Here is a 15953-nt window from a genome sequence, read left to right as displayed (position 1 = left end):
CTTGTCCTGCTAGGCAGGACCCTTGTACAGAAAGCTGAAGTAGCTGTTGTTACTCAGAGAGAATGCCATGCCTTGCCATCAGCAGCATCTGAGGGTCTTTTGTAAATGAATGGACCAGTAGTTTAAACTCTGCCCGCCAAATGCAGCTGTAGAAGTCCCATGGCCAACAGCCTCTCCAGTGGGCAGTTACTGAGCTATAACAGGCCATAAGTGAAAAAAATAACAAGAAACATTATTCCCCATCTGAAAGTATACATCACACTTCTTCACAAACAAAGCGTATATATATAGTGTTGGCATGGCTTTTTTTGGGTACCGTTTTAGCCTCAAGTGTCGAAATGTTATGCTAGGCTGACAGCTCCTTTCGGGTGAGACATTCCTTTGAACTTTCAAGGTGGGTAACACGTTCCAGCAGAAGTAGGTGCTTGCTGAATCAGGGCCATAGTTTGTTTCTACTGAGCAGCACAGAGAGTTCGCAAGTTGGTTTGCGTTGGCACCTTTTAATTAGCAGTGGTTGTAAACAACAGGTGCATGCTGTCATACTTTCCTTCAACAGAAAGCAAAATTTATATTTGACTGTGCGTACATTTTCATGTTGTTTTTAATAAATGTCTCAACAGTATTGTACGCCTTGATTTAGATTAGTGTTTATTTCAAATTGATTGTAGTTTTATGACTTTAGGTATCAACATACTTGTGATATTCACATACACCGATTGAATGCTATTTTTCTTACACAAGTTTTGCAGATGCCCTATGCTTCAAAAAAACCCCACCCACTCAACTTGTAATTCTTTGCATACTGAATAGGTTCCATTGCTAGACATGTCTGAATCGACCCTGATTCCATATAAACTTCTTTTTCTTTTTACCACGTGCCTCCCTTCAAAAATACATCTTACCTTTAGATACACTGAGTGAGTGATGCTTGAGAAGATACATGTTTGGAATGCTTAATATTTCACGTCATCTGCATTGACTTCAGCTCATCCTTTGCAAACTTTCAGTACGACCCAGCAGTTCCTCTTGCATTGACCGGGAGGGAAAACAAAACAGTGAACGCTTGCAATGGAGTCTGTCGCCAGTGTTCAGCAACAGTAACATGGCTCTACGCAGCATGTAGCAACTCACCAGCACTAGAATGGAAAGAGGAAAGGAAATCTTGAGCCTACCATAGGCGAATCTGACGTTTAAAGCTAACCTGCTTCTGGTGTTTCAGACCTTGGCTCTTGCCAGCAAGAAAAATGTCTAAGCCTTGCCCTTTCACATGTCATGCATAAAAGATGACAACCATCAAAATGAAAGCATTACTGATGCAGAGAGCAGATGCCCATTTCCAGCCTAGGAGGACACTGAGATACTGAAGAAGGAAGAGGAAAGAACTGAAAAGCCAGAGATACATTTGGGACAGGATCCCATGCTGTATCACTGTGCTGGGGTTACATCAGCGATGTATAGTCTCCTCGGGAAAACAGACGTGGAACAAGAAAAGCTGAATGCCAGGTGCTAACAAAAAGATTAGTAACTTGTACAGTGCAAGAGCTGTGTGGGAACAGTTAGCCCTTGTGGGAAGATTGCCCCACAGTGCTGAAAGATCAGGGAGACCTTGGAGTTATCTGCTGCTTCATAAACTAATGAACAGCATTTCCTGACGCTGGAATTGAAGAACCAACGTTTTGCTATTTCCATTCCCTCTCCATCCCCTAGATGTCATTGATATAAATGGGATTAAGTGAGAAACAATCAGAAAAATATTTGTAGTGACAAAGAGTTATCTTCCCAAATAGATATAGTTTTATGTTTTATCTTGTAGAAGATACTTAGGGGGAATCCTTTTAAGATGCCTCCTGATCTCACTGTAGCTCTGGGTGTTGGAAGGTCAAAATGGTTAGGAAGAGTGTCCGAAACATAAAACGTCTCAGGCCTTGTTCTGTTGCCTGTATTGTAGTGCTTGCCATCTTTGGCAGGTACCTATACAGATCCATTAGCCATTTGTGTCGGTGAGTGAGATGTTAATGCAACGCTGAAGAAAAATTGCCAAGGAAAGGAAAACATTGGGAGAACTCTAAAAATATGTCAAAACCAGTTAGGGGGGTTTGGGGGCTTTTTAGTAAAACTGTAATGTTTTTAAAAATAAATAGTGGAAAACTTTGTGTAAACCAAAATTCTTACTCAATACCTACGGTCTTTTGGGTTTGGGTTTAAGTTTCAGCTTGACACTATAGTAGGTCAATGTTCATTTCTGTTTGTTATGAAACTCCCTTTTCTATGTTTTCATACAGTCTTTTTATATGTGGTGATACAGTGATTTATTAGATTTTTGTATCATCTAAACTGGGGTAAACAGTCCATAAAGGATTAGATGAGAAGAACAATTTTGGCTTAGAACATTGCCCTGGTCATGGGAGTATTGGTGTTTGGGGTATGATTATTTTTTTGGTTTTGTTTTTTTTTGGTTTTTTTTTTTTCCCTCTTGGCTGCATAGATGGCTTGATCTGTAATATTGAGTGAAGCCATTACACTATAAATATAAGAGGCCTGAATTCGTGCTTCATGAACAGCCTTAATTCTAGTATTTGCTCATTAGAGAGCTTGGGGTTTTTTTAACATTAATATCTCTGTCATGAGTTTTTCAAGTTGCTTGGTTTTTTGTAAGCCAAAACCTTGGAACTTGCTTGCCAGATTCCATCAATTGCACCGCTTGCAATAAGTAGTGAAGTAGTTGTTTTTCAGGACCCACCCCGTCTTTGAATTGGTGCTTACAAACTTCATTATAAACACTTCCCATTAATGCTTTCACATCAAAAATCAAAGACAGGTCATAGGTGAGCAAAATCAGAGCCTTGTTAATAATGGCAAACAAATAGCCTTTTATTTGTGTGTCTTATAAACTGCCAAGGGCAAGTTAATATGATTGAATATCTTTTTGTTTCAAATTAACACATGCTGCATATGGCACTCATTGTGCGTATTTAATGGGCAGAAGGAGATTAGGGGACTCTGTCGATAAGAATTGCAAGGTTCTCTCGTTGTAGTGTATTATCTACTTGACTTGAATTCCTGCCTGTTTTGAATGCTCACCTCTTCTCAGCCTTTTCCCGCTGTATGCCAGGCGATTCCAATTTATGGAGTTGTAATTTTTTTTTCCTTCCTAAGAGCGTAATTTATCTAAACAGGTACGTCGTGACGTGCACAGTTTGTGGGCTCTCTTCCCATATTTGAAAATGAGTTCCTGTTCCAAAAACGAGCCACGAAAAACCAAATAGGTGTTTTGTGTTCGTGTGAAGCCATATGCTTCCATTTAGCAAACAGGGCTGCTCTCGAGGCCTGTGCTGTTACAATGATCCCCTATTTTGATCCCCTACAGAATCGAGCAATGGACAGCTGTGACTATGCTTTCATGATGTTTCCTTTGAAAGAACTTGAAGAGGGAGATCACGATTCTGTTTTAATCATTTATTATAACTGAATAATAATGTTTCATGGCCTGAACTCTGCAGGCTTCAGATAGCTTTTCCTTGAGACGCACTTTGCATAGAACTGAATGTTAATAATAAAAAAATGATCTTTTTTTTTTTTGGATGATTGGACTCCACAGTGTATTTGAAAAAAATAAATGCTTTGTGTTATAGGTTTCCCGATCTTACCCACAGGCTAAGTCGTGTAGATATAATTATGCTTTAGGAGACATTTTAAGTGCTAGTTGAACCTTTAACCTGTGTTTCCTCTGGAATAATTACAGGATGTGAAAATGGCCAAATGAAATGCTTACTCTTAGAGATTAATAGAATTAGTTAAGCTACTGTTACCTTATGCTTGAGTTATATTGTACGTGTAGGTCGAAACTGGCTGTAATGGCATGTGGGTGTTTTCCTATCTTTTCATACTTGCTAAAGTTTTGCCTTATGTTTATTACTTGCTATGTTATGTGAACTGCTTAAAAAGGCATTTTAGACCACTGGCAGGTAGTTGAATTTCAAAGGCTGGCTCTATTTAAAACAAAACAGTAGTCTTTGAACTTCTATCAATTTTTCTGAAAATAACAGTAATAGAATTGACTCCATCACCTTCCAAGGAAACAAGTTGAAAAATAGATCTCTGTGGATTAGTAGTCCAGACACCAAATATATTTTGCAGATGTATGAAATCAAGCCTGAGTCAGCTACAATGGAAGTGGAGGAAACTAGGAAAAATTGCTTGTCTGTCTGCATGGCCAAGATTGTTTGAAAAGGTAAAAATAAAAAGTCTATAAACATGAGAAGTGGTATAGCACCAGTAGAGCATTTAATCTTATTTAAAGATTCAAGATTAGTAGTTATTCTAAGATTTTTTTTTTTAAATAAAACATTCAATTAAAAGTGATCTGCTTTTTAAAATTTGATTTGATGTTTTTTCTGTAAAAAGAGAGTAATGTATTGCCTTTAAGGCAACTTGAATTTTCATCTTAGAAGAGAAAATGTTGAACAGTTACCATCCTAATTTTCAGAAACTGACTCTTTAACAGAAAACTTAAATTGAGAATAAGAGGAAAGCTTGAAATCGGCTCATCTTGTTAGATAATACTGTAGGAGCGCATAGGCAGATTTTTCCGAGGCTTCACTGGTGTTCAAGTACTTTTTGTCGGGTTACTTTCAGTGAGCACTTTGCAGCCCTTCTCCTGCAGCCTCTACCAGCTGCAGCATTTGGGGGCTTCACGCAGGTGAGGAGGAATGTGCAATGGCGTTATTAAGGAGCAGTAGCTCACCATGGCGCATTTTAAAATCTCAGCAGGTGCCAGCTTAATATATTCATTATTGGTTTTTTAGTTGTTCAATGGAATCCTATTTTAAGGTGCCAGATGATGGTGCTCAGCCTCTGTGAAGGTCCTGGGAAGGCTTTAGGGCAGTGAACTGAAACCTTTAAAAATCTGACACATGATTAGAATAAACCTTTCTTGTAGAAAATTCTTTATTCAAGAACTTTGTTTTGAATCAAAGAGCATTTGGGTAAACCCATTTTAACACTTGTGTAAGGTATCTTTAGTGAGCTTTAGTGAGCTATTTCACTACTTTAAAATCCTGTTTTAATTTCGTTTAGAGTTAATGTTTGTTTCAGTGGCTACAGCAGCCAGTGAAAATGAGATTTATTTTTTTTTAAGATCAGTGAAGTATAAATGCAAAGGAGATTAAAAATCAATTATTAAATCAAGATTTCCTTTATTCTCATTCTATTCATGTTTACCTCTCTTTTACTTCCCCTTAAATATTATACTAATGTAGGAAATGAAAGATTTTCCTTATATACATTTCTGTATCATCTGAGTTACAGGATCTCTCATCTCTTTCCTGATAACCATGATCAGTAAGTCCACTTAGCATTTATGAGAGATATGTCTGTGTAGAGAGAGGATACAACTTATTTTTTTATAGTAATTATTCTGTTTTTAATTATATCAAATTTCTTCTAAGGAAGAAATGCGTATTTTTCTCCCTGTGTAGAATGGAGATACAATGCAGGAGTTGCAGCACTTCACCAGAGATGCGAGCAAATTCCTGGAAAAGGATCACTAAACGTGGAATCTGAACGCAATGTTCTGTTATAAACATGGATTATTTTTGCCAAAGGATGTATGTGTATGTATTGTTGTAATACTATGATGGCATGAAGAGCATTTATGGGCACAGCTGTGTGTGTTGAGGTGGGAAATTATATACTAAAATATCTTTCCTTTTATCTTTGTGCCATAATGTCTTTTGTTACTTAAGTAATTTTTAAGGAACTTTGAGGAACACAGAGGCTGTAGTTGAAGGGAAATAAACTTGGCAAATCATTAACATCAACAAATATAATAAAATAGTAAGAGAAAGGAGAGACTAGAGTATTGAACTATTGACTGCTCTGTGTGTTTACTAAAGGACATTAGAATGCCGTGTTTAAAATAGTTGACTAAAACTTCAAAAGCATTACTTTAGCATAGGCTTTATTAAGAATATGTTATTTATATTGAAACCATGAGAAGGAATGCCCAAATCCTTTAATGTACAGTTATCAAATTCTGGTCAGAGAGCTTCCAGCATTTATTGGAACATCAGTGCCTTGTGAAAATGTTTTTAAACTTCTACCAGATTTTCTAAGATTATAGAATGATTAAGTATTAGCCAATTGTTGCGCTCTTGGGAATCATGAGTTTCTGGAAAATATCCCTCTGCTGCCTAAGAAATGAAGTCCTGTTCTGGGGAATTCATCTGGAAAGAGCATTTCCCATTTCCCCATCGCATTTCATTGGGGGCGATGGGGACCATCTGTGGAATTCCAACTACGTGGAAAACCTGGAGCAGACATGAGCAAAAGATGCAGCAGGAGGCAGGCAGTTCTGAAAGGGTCACTGTGGTAACCTTGTTTTGAGGAAAGGTCTGCATGCGTGGGTTGACCTTCTGACACTTAATTATTCAAGAGTAATGTTATACACTCCTTATGCCTATGCAGTATTTCCATGGCATAAGGCTTCTAATCATTCTCAATCTTCATGTAATTGCCAAACATATATTTACACGTACATGATATATACACACGCAACTCCTGTGATTGTTACTTAGTAGGCAGCCCGTGTAGTTTAAGAACATTCAACTCCAAAGTGTAAACAAAAGCAAAAGGATACGTGCTCCAAGATTCAATTCCCAAACTGCTTTCTACTGTAGTGAATTAGTAACTCGCTCTGTGCTATAGTGAGGTGCATTTTTTCCACTCGAACCATTTGGTTCACAAATGACTTTGTACTCCAGTGGTTTACTACTGTTGTGAGATTTCATCAAGTAAGCAGTTTTTGTCGAGATACCAGTTTTCACATGTGTTCACACAAAGTGTGTTCATTCGCTTTTGGCCATCTAGTTTGAAGTTGCATGATATGCCATGTTCCAAGTTGTGATGGAAAAGCCACCCTTTTTCTCTCCTTCCTTCAAGACAATGAAGTCTGTTCATAAATAGAGAAGATCTGGCTGTCATTTCTCTTTCAGCTTAATGTGGCAACTTGATTGTGTCCTTTTAGAAAGGAGTTCTGTGTCCCTGTCCCCACACCAACTCACCATGTTTAATTACAGTATAGGGTGAATTGGTCTTTTTAATGCAAAATGCAGAGTTCTGTATGAAGAGAAGGTATGAAAACGGGAGAGAACAGATCTTGTTCCCTGTTTAAAATGGTAATAGCACATCATGTTGTAAATAAGGAATGATTTAAAAATTACTCTGATTTTTATGCAGAATGCTTTAGCTTCCTTGTTTTTTCACTGCATCAGCCTGAAATGACCTGTAATTCTATCTCCTCTGAGCGTTTCTCACTGTCTTGTTTATGTTTTTAGCCTAATTTTAAAAAAGAGAAGAAAAAATGAATTTTTGTAACATTTTGTATAACTTTCTCCCTCTGTTTCCTCCACATTGGAGCAATCGTGTGTATGGGTAGATATTGGTATATATTTCACTACTGATGTAATCCTATTGTTTCAATGGAAAAAGTTTTGGATTTAGAGGCCCACCCAGAAATGATTTACACTCTTACTGTATTGGATAAATATTTTTCTGTTTTAATAGCATTCCATGGTTGTGGCTTACCGTATCAACACTGAGTTACAGATTAAGCTGAGAAGGTGGGTCTATTGGGAGACCATCTACCTATTTCAGGTGCATGTCACGTTATGATGCAGAGTGTGTGTTCAGAAAGAAGAAGGGGTTGGGCTCGTGTTTCCTCTTTGAATTGCTGTCCTGGGGGTCTCGCTTGCTCACTGTGGGAGGTGGGGAGTGCGTGCCCCTGCGTGTCTTCAGCTAGGTAAAAGCACTGAACAACCACAATGGCTTTTAGTTCTCAACTGTACATATGTGCTTTTGTCATCCACACCCTGCAGTTTTGTGTTCGATCTTCCCAAACTTGCCTCAGTGTAGGTATTGCCGTCATTTTCATGGAGCACATAGCACTCTCCTTTGTGGTCTGTAGCCTAGTGCTCCTTTCACCATCTCTTATAAAAGTCTCCGTAAGCTCCATGTGGAAAATGTAGTTACTCAGGCCCAGCATTTCTACGAATAGTGCCAGCCAGTTTGTGCGTAGAGGATGAAATAGGTCTTTGGGGCCCAGTCTGTGCTTGAGAGTGGAAATGAATTTCCAGTTGCTAAGTGTAGGTGGAAGCCACAGTGAAATTCTTAGGCTTAGTCCTTTGAAATGTATTTTCTGACTCTTGCCGTAAACTTACCTGCCTCAAACTAATCGTGGTAGTTACTTTAAGAAGTAGAAATAGATGACTCACAATGTCAACACACATGATTTTTGTAGTGCCTTTTCTCCTCTACTTCTGAGTTAAAAACAACACTAGAATGTCTCAAGTATTAATTTCACGACTGGCTAGAATACAGTATTTAATATTGACAACTCTGATTAGTCTCAGTAGAGCAATGTAAACGTAAGGGATGTTTATACTGTCTTATTTTGTTTGTATTTGAACTTTGTAGAAAACCTTTAAAAGTTGACTGTGTTTTAAGTGATTACGTTAGTTTCTTGGTTTCTTTTCCATGAAGTAAGTGGAAACGAGTACAATGTTACTGCATTTCTGCTGATAGGGAGGCACTAAAATCCTTTGAAGCTGAGTGGATTACTAATTATATATTGAAGCTGTTTATCAGACTTTTAAATATTAAAGATTTGTGCGTTTGAAAAATCTATAGTTTACTTTAAAAACCAAATAAAGCAAAAAAACCCCAACAACACCCCACCCCAACAACCTCCCCCAAAACCTCAAAAAACCCAAACCCAGGATCAATTACAATGCCAAGCAATCACAGCCCTTGTCATCTCAGTTGCTTATGATTGTGTTGTATCCCATTAATCCTGGGTTAAATCTGATCTAGTCTTATGAATTAAACCTTACTCCTTGAGCATCTGATTTGTGGTCATTGTGTACGACGGATAGAGTCGCAGCAAATACTGAAGCCAAAATTCCCCGTCCTCCTTGTAATTCTGGGAATGTAACTCTGCTGTTTTTCTCTGCAGAGACTTTTCAGACTGGAAGGGCGGAGTTTAGTCGTTTCATACTAAGAAAATACTTGAATGTATTATTCCAAAAGGCGGTCTGAATTTCTTCCTTCTTTTTTTTTTTTTTTTTCCTTTTTTTAGTGGTGGATTTTAGTTGAAAACAGAGGGATCAGGTTTCATACTGGCTGTTTAGATAGGTGCTTGTCATTCGAATAGAGAGCAAAGGAGGCTCAGTGTGTGAATGCCTGAATGGCATGGAGCCATAGGCAGGGAAAGCGTATTATGGGTGGATGTGGGAAAGCACGAGCAAGACAAGGACTTCATTGCATAGGAGATCACCTGTGGGTTTTCTTTAGTGCCCGCACCTTGGAGAATCTCACAGACAGCACTAATTTGCAGATAACAGGTACAGAAAATAGGAAGTAATAAGGCCTTACAGAAGTGCACTGAAATGGATAAACCTTCAGTCTATGGAAAAGCAGCAGTGGTTTTATTTCTGAAATAATTTAAGAATGTTTTACAGAAGGGCCTTGTTTTTCCTGATAACCTAAACTCTGGTAGCCACAGGAAACCTACGGAGAAAAGTTTAGCCATATCTGTGAATTATGTTTATGGTGGTGGATTATCAGGAACTTTTACTGACTGTGTGCTGTAGTTCCCCTAGTGTTTGACTGTGTGGTGGAATTCAGAGATCAGAATTTGTCACCGATGGGCACCTTCCTGCTAGAATCAAATCTTTCCAAAGATTCAGTTCTCAGCTGAAAGTTCATGTCAATTCAGCTGTTTTGCTGAATCATCTGTTTTATTTTTCATATTTAAAGACTTCTGCTTGTCTCTCTGATATGCCACTTTAAAATAGCAAACTTAAAATTGCCCTGATCTTAGCAAAACTGTTATCTTGCATGATTCTGTCTTACTATGACATCACATAGTCTAATGGAGGGGGAGGAATTGATTCAGTTTCAGATGAAATTTTTTTGGTCTATTTGTAGTTAGAATGATGTGCCTACTCAGCTTCTTGTCTGTATTAGACTTATGTTTTTCCCTGATAAAATTTGTAGGCCTACAGACAACTGCAAATGCATTACGTTGGATCATTCTATCATAAAGTTGTGTAATTTGAGAACTGAAGCCACTGATGAAAACTGATGCCTGGAAGAATTATCTAGTTCTCTACAATCAAGCTACATATTTATACATGTTATGTTTACGTATGTTACAAAAAATCTTATCACAGGCTTTCCCATTCAGTTTTTTTGTCTCGTGTAAGCTGCATCAAATGAAATCTCATTTTCCTCATGCTGTAGCACTTTTCTATAATCTGTCTCCCTTAGAAACTTTCTGATGGCATCTATTAATTTTCTCCATAGATTTTAAATACTATTGATTCTGAGTAATTTGCTTAATTATCCCTGAACAATCTGTGTAATTATTCCAATCTGTGCTTCTCTCTCAGGTTTTGCCTGCAAGGCTGACAAATGGCAGGAGGGGGAAAGGGCAGATTCCTGCTGGTGGCTGCTGAGCCTTTTGTCCTCAGTCGGCTTTGTGCACCGGTTCCCTGAGCGGGTGGACTCCTGAAAGAGCTATGAGAGAATGATGAAAATATTATATTTAGCTTCATTTAAGAAGTCAAAACGAGTATCAGTTTTGGCAAAAATTTTCCTTGTCTTACAAAATAGGACATTTTAATGGTTACTTTAGTGTTTCCCAGCTTTTTAATGCCGTAGTATCAGCATACTCATGAAATCCCAGGACAGAAACAGTGTAAATTTCTGTCTCTGTTCTTGCAGGGTTTAAGAGGAATGTTAAATTAGTTTGGGATTGTTGGTGTTTTGTATGAAATTAAGAGTGAATGCTAGCTGAATCCTCTTCACATTTTAATGGTCGTTGACCTCTTTGGCTCCTGTATTGGTTATGTACCAATTCTGAGATCAGACATATGTGTATCCTATCGCAGCTATATTGGTCCGCTAAAGCACAGCATAAATTGTGCTGCTTATGTGTTATGTATTCTTTTTCTTACTTATTTTAGGCTTTTCTGTCTTATAAAAAAATGAAGAAAAATCTTTACATTTCAACCCAGCTCATACAGGTAAAGATATAGTAAATTGCTGGATGAAACACTTGTTTGTTAGGCACTTCCTCTAGACCACAAACTAAAAAAATTAAGTAGATTAAGGAGTAAAGTGGAAAGCATTCTCAAATAAGACAACGTGCTTCTTAGAAGCTGTAAGTTTGCATACAATGTCATGGCTAAAGCAGGAACAGAGACCTGCCTGTAGTGAATGTATCACCATTTCTGTATTTAACATTAGCTTAGCATGGGAAAATTCTTCAACAAGAATACTTTAAAAATGTCATAATGAAATCATATACTTGAAGGTTGTTTGTAAGTGGAAATTATTATTTCGAGCTGGTGAGGCTGTGCTGTGATTACTGGGGGCATTCGCTTGTAGGGTGTACCTACTTGAGATCAGTTCCTCATCTCTGCAGGGTGGAGTTGAGAAAAAAGAGTGAAAAAGACTAGGGAAACAGTTTCCAGAGATTCTAGAAAACAGGAACGTCATGTGAAAATGTCTCTACCATGGTTTTGTCTGTTGTTGAACATGGCAAAAGGAAGAGAAGGACATTATTCCTAGGAAAGTGTTTTTTCCCCTGTACTTGGCACTGGTGAGGCCCCACCTCGAATGCTGTGTCCAGTTTTGAGCTCCTCAGTACAAGAAAGACATTGAGATTCTGGAGTGGGTCTAGAGAAGGGCAACGAAGCTGGTGAAGGGTCTAGAGCACAAGTCTTATGAGGAGCGGCTGAGGGAACTGGGATTGTTAGATCTGGAGAAAAGGAGGGTGAGGGGAGACCTTATCGCTTTCTACTACAACTACCTGAAAGGAGGGTGTAGTGAGGTGGGGGTCGATCTCTTCTCCCAAGTAACAAGTAATAGGACAAGAGGAAATGGCCTCAAGTTATGCCAGGGGAGATTTAGATTGGATATTAGGAAAAATTTCTTCACTGAAAGGGTTGTCAAACATTGGAACAGGCTGCCCAGGGATTTGGTGGAATAGGTATCCCTGTAAGTATTTAAAAGATGGGTGGATGTGCCACTTGGGGACATGGATTAGTGATGGTTTTGACAGCGTTATGTTAATGGTTGGACTTGATGTCATCTTAAAGGTCCCTTCCAACCTAGACAATTCCATGATTCTTCCGTGGTGGGAGCTGAGGGAAGGAGCTGTCGTCCTTTACTACCAACCACCCTGTTTAAAATCCTCCAGAAAAAGATCACGGAAATTTAACTGCTTACATAAATTATAACCTCCAAATCAGATCCTCATCCCTCTTTTAACTGTGCAAGAGGGCACAGTTAAACAGACATGAATGACTACTTCCAGAAGCATTTGATAGGGTAAATTGGGAAGTTCAAACAGCTATGTGACGTGCTTATCCAAGATCTTTGCCTTTTCTGTTCAGGAACAGATTTTTTTCTCTGTTTGTACATGAGCATGAAGTTGGCGTTTTCTGTCTGCTTTCCACTGCTGTCTCAGGTGTGAATGCAGCTGAAATCGGAGTTGAGTTGCATGTGATTGTGGGTGGTAGTACTGCTCCTCTCCTCCACAGACGTCCTGTGAGAAGGTACAAATGGTGTTCTGTGGGAGTGAAGGACGGAGCTAGGTTTAGTGGAAAATGATCACCCTTCGGATAGAAGCTGAAATCATTGCTGTTTACTGCAAATCACTTTTTAGCTCCTAAGTAATTTTCTTATAAACTTAAAGTCTTTGCTTTGGTAGGAAAATTTAATCTAAACTTCAGAGTAGAGTTTAAATTAGTATTATAGTATAAATAAAAATTTTGGGTTTAATTGTGAAATTGTTGTGCTTGATTATGATCTCTATTACTTTGAACTCAGAGGTTTATGTCCGTCAAAGGTGGGACCCTCACTGTGGGGAAGCTCGTAGGAGCAACCCTTCACTGTAGCCCTGGGCAGCTGCCAGGCAAGTCATCCCATGAAGCCTGGTTTGCTGATGGCTGGACTTACTTGGTCACAAAGTGATGTTGCAAGAGTCGTGCATCTCCCTCTTCTCCAAATAGGAGCCAGGGGGATGAGAGAGGGAAGCAGAGCTGTGTGCATGTTTGGAAGAGGCCAGGAGACTTTGCTGTTGGATGCTTACTAACTTGAGACAGTTTTTCGTATTGTTGAGAGTTGCTGTGTTAAACGTGCGCTGGTAGAAAAATTTGCTGATGAAATATTGATATAGAGTGGATTGAAATTAAGTTATTAAACCAATGCATTTCTACCTCTAGCTTTGTGTAATCACCAGACAAACCTCTAGGATATGTGAAAGTTAATATTTCAGAATGGGTATGACCTTATGTGCACAACTTGATGCATGTGAAAGGGCGGAATCCACAGTATTTGAGCCCTATGAGGAAGCTCAGCAATGAAAAAGGATGTTTTCAGAATCCCTCCAGTGACTCTAAGGAGTGAAGTCAGTAATTTTTCTGACTTTTAATATAAGTTGAAATATATATTATGGTTGCACGAGGGCTCCCAAGCTGTCAGTTTTACAGGTATTTTGGGGGAAATGTACTCGTCGTTAGAAGGTGTTAATTAGAAGCAAAACTAAATGATCCCAACTCACTTCAGTAGTTTGTTCTATATATGAATGTTCAGAGAACTAATATGAACAAAATTCATGGAGATTTTCTTTTACCCTGATAACAGGAAAACTATAACTTACATTGTGAAGTAACTATGTCATTACAAGCTAGTTGCATATTAAATAGAAAAAGTGTAGCATATGATTAGTGGCACTTAAAAATCAGAAGCACTACCTAGGTATTTTCTTCAATAACAAACAACATTAATTTTTCCTTTCAAACAACAGAATATGACAACTGTAGAATAATAAAACTGCTGTAGAAACAAGGGCAGCTACTTGAATCTGGCCATTATCAGCAAGTCTGTTGTATTTATGCCCTTGCAAAATTTCTAGCTGTTCCAGTATTGTGAAGGAAATGATAAATATTTGGCCACTGTTTAGGGCTGGAATGAAATTCACCCATTCTGCAACTCTTGAATTGGTGTTGATATATGTAAAACTACTTCAGATAAGATAAGCAGTGACATTGTAAAGATTTTAAGGAAGCTGTCTAAATGAATAATTTCTGCTTCACATTCTAGTGTGATAATGGAGTAGTTAATTAAAGAGAAAAGAAGCAAAAGCTGTGGTCCTTCTGTTTTTCCTTGCCTCTGTGCTCTTGTGCCTTTTGTTCAACCCATGAAATTGCTTTTCCTTACAATACAAGCATGTCATGCGTTCATTCTCCAGCGGCCTTCATCATCCTGTAGCTATTGCTCCATCTACTTTTTGTCTTTTGCTTCTAGCCTCTATGAATAATTTTCCAGCCTTGTCTTCAGTCCTCTGCAGCTGACCGAAACTGCTCCTGCTGGGGACTTCAGTAAAGCTTTTATGGCTACATCTCAGAATAAATGAATCTCAATCTCTCTGCTGTTGATCTCACCCTAACTAAGACTTAAAACGTCTGTTGCTGTATAAATCCCATCCTACTCCCATGGAAGCATTTGGGTTCGTGTGTGGGTTACAATGGAGAGGAGCGATGATCCTTAGTTTATAAATACATAAACTATTAGGGCATCCAGAATTATTTTCAGTAATGTGTATCGTATTATTTCATTCTTCTGGGGCCTCTGTTAAGGTGCAGAGGAAACCTGTGTGTTTGACCTTTGCACAAAGGGTTGCAGTACTGTCAGTTTCTCTTGGAAGCTGACCTAATAAATAAAAGTGTAATTTTCCTTATAAAGTATTATTGTTGCTATTTCATGATCAATGTGCAGCACTTACCGTGTTACTTGTTGAAATAATGTAGTAAAAATATAACTAGCTGTATGCCATCAGTGGGCTTTTTTCCAGCTATTATTATATTTTTACCTGAGTATCATACCAAAATTGGAAGGTCTGTATTATTTTGTAATGAATTAGACTTTCTTTCAGAATATCACTAACCATTTAAAAAATGTTCTTTGCCCACAGGGTGGAGTTCATTTCTTTTGTTCTTGGGAGCTGAGAAGGAGAAAGGGACATTTCAGCTTTTCTTGATAAAGGTAAGACAACGTCTGTTGATAAAGATAAGACACTGTTCATTATTATGAGCTCATAGAAAGTTTGTCAATGGAGGGTTTGTTTATTTTGGGTTATTTTTTTCAAGTTCTGCGCTTTGTAGTAAGTTCAATATGTGATAACTTAACTTGTATTTGGAATGGAATGTGTAATTCTACCACAGGTATCAGTAAAGGCTCTGAAGATAAGCAAGTACCTGTAGATCAGCATGACAAAGTGGGTAGCAATTTGTTCAACTGCTGAACTTGTGACATTTTCCGTATGCCATTGAACTGGCCTGCCCAAGTTCACTCCATCACGCTTGCACACATTTGGCGAGTGCTCTTAAAAACAGTAGAGTTCTGTCCATGCCACTTCTCAAGGAAAATGTGTAGGCTTGTCCGGTGCTGCCTTTTACTATTCTGTGTTGTCGCATGAAAGCCCAGAGGTTTGATATGAGGAGAGAAGGGTCTTGAGACCTATTTTAATTGAGATACACCTTCAAAAGTAAGCGGCAAATGCCTATCCCACTTCTGATTGTCAGAAGCTGGAGGCAGAGAAGGCGACAAAGCTTTGGAAGTCATCTGGAAGTCATGGTTTCCCCAATGACTCTTGCTTTGTGTTGTGCTAAAAGGTCTGACGTTTTATAAATTTTATAGATTTTTTTAAATTTTGTAAAACCTGCAAGAAATATTTAAAGGCATAGCGTGCAACTTAGTGTTAACCTCTTAATTGCAATTTCTGATGCAGAAATCAACATAGCACTGTCTTTCCTTATTTCCATTTGGCAAATTTTGAAACGTGTTTGTAGGTAGGTTTGGTGTGAGGACTGCAAAGAATGGGGCTG

At 38.3% G+C, this 15953-nt stretch overlaps 1 protein-coding gene across 3 annotated transcripts in view; it reads left to right on the top strand.

Moving 5' to 3' along the window:
* BMPR1B (bone morphogenetic protein receptor type 1B) overlaps positions 1-15953 on the top strand; it is a 256987-nt gene that overhangs the window by 36229 nt on the left and 204805 nt on the right. For all 3 annotated transcript variants that reach the window (XM_063336739.1, XM_063336742.1, XM_063336741.1), the window contains one exon: positions 15041-15111. The gene's annotated coding sequence lies outside the window, so the exon portion shown is untranslated. The remainder of the gene's footprint in view (positions 1-15040; positions 15112-15953) is intronic.

Source organism: Chroicocephalus ridibundus, chromosome 5 (assembly GCF_963924245.1).
Source record: "Chroicocephalus ridibundus chromosome 5, bChrRid1.1, whole genome shotgun sequence".
Classification (NCBI taxonomy): domain Eukaryota; kingdom Metazoa; phylum Chordata; class Aves; order Charadriiformes; family Laridae; genus Chroicocephalus; species Chroicocephalus ridibundus.
This window is presented reverse-complemented; position numbering and strand designations above follow the sequence as displayed.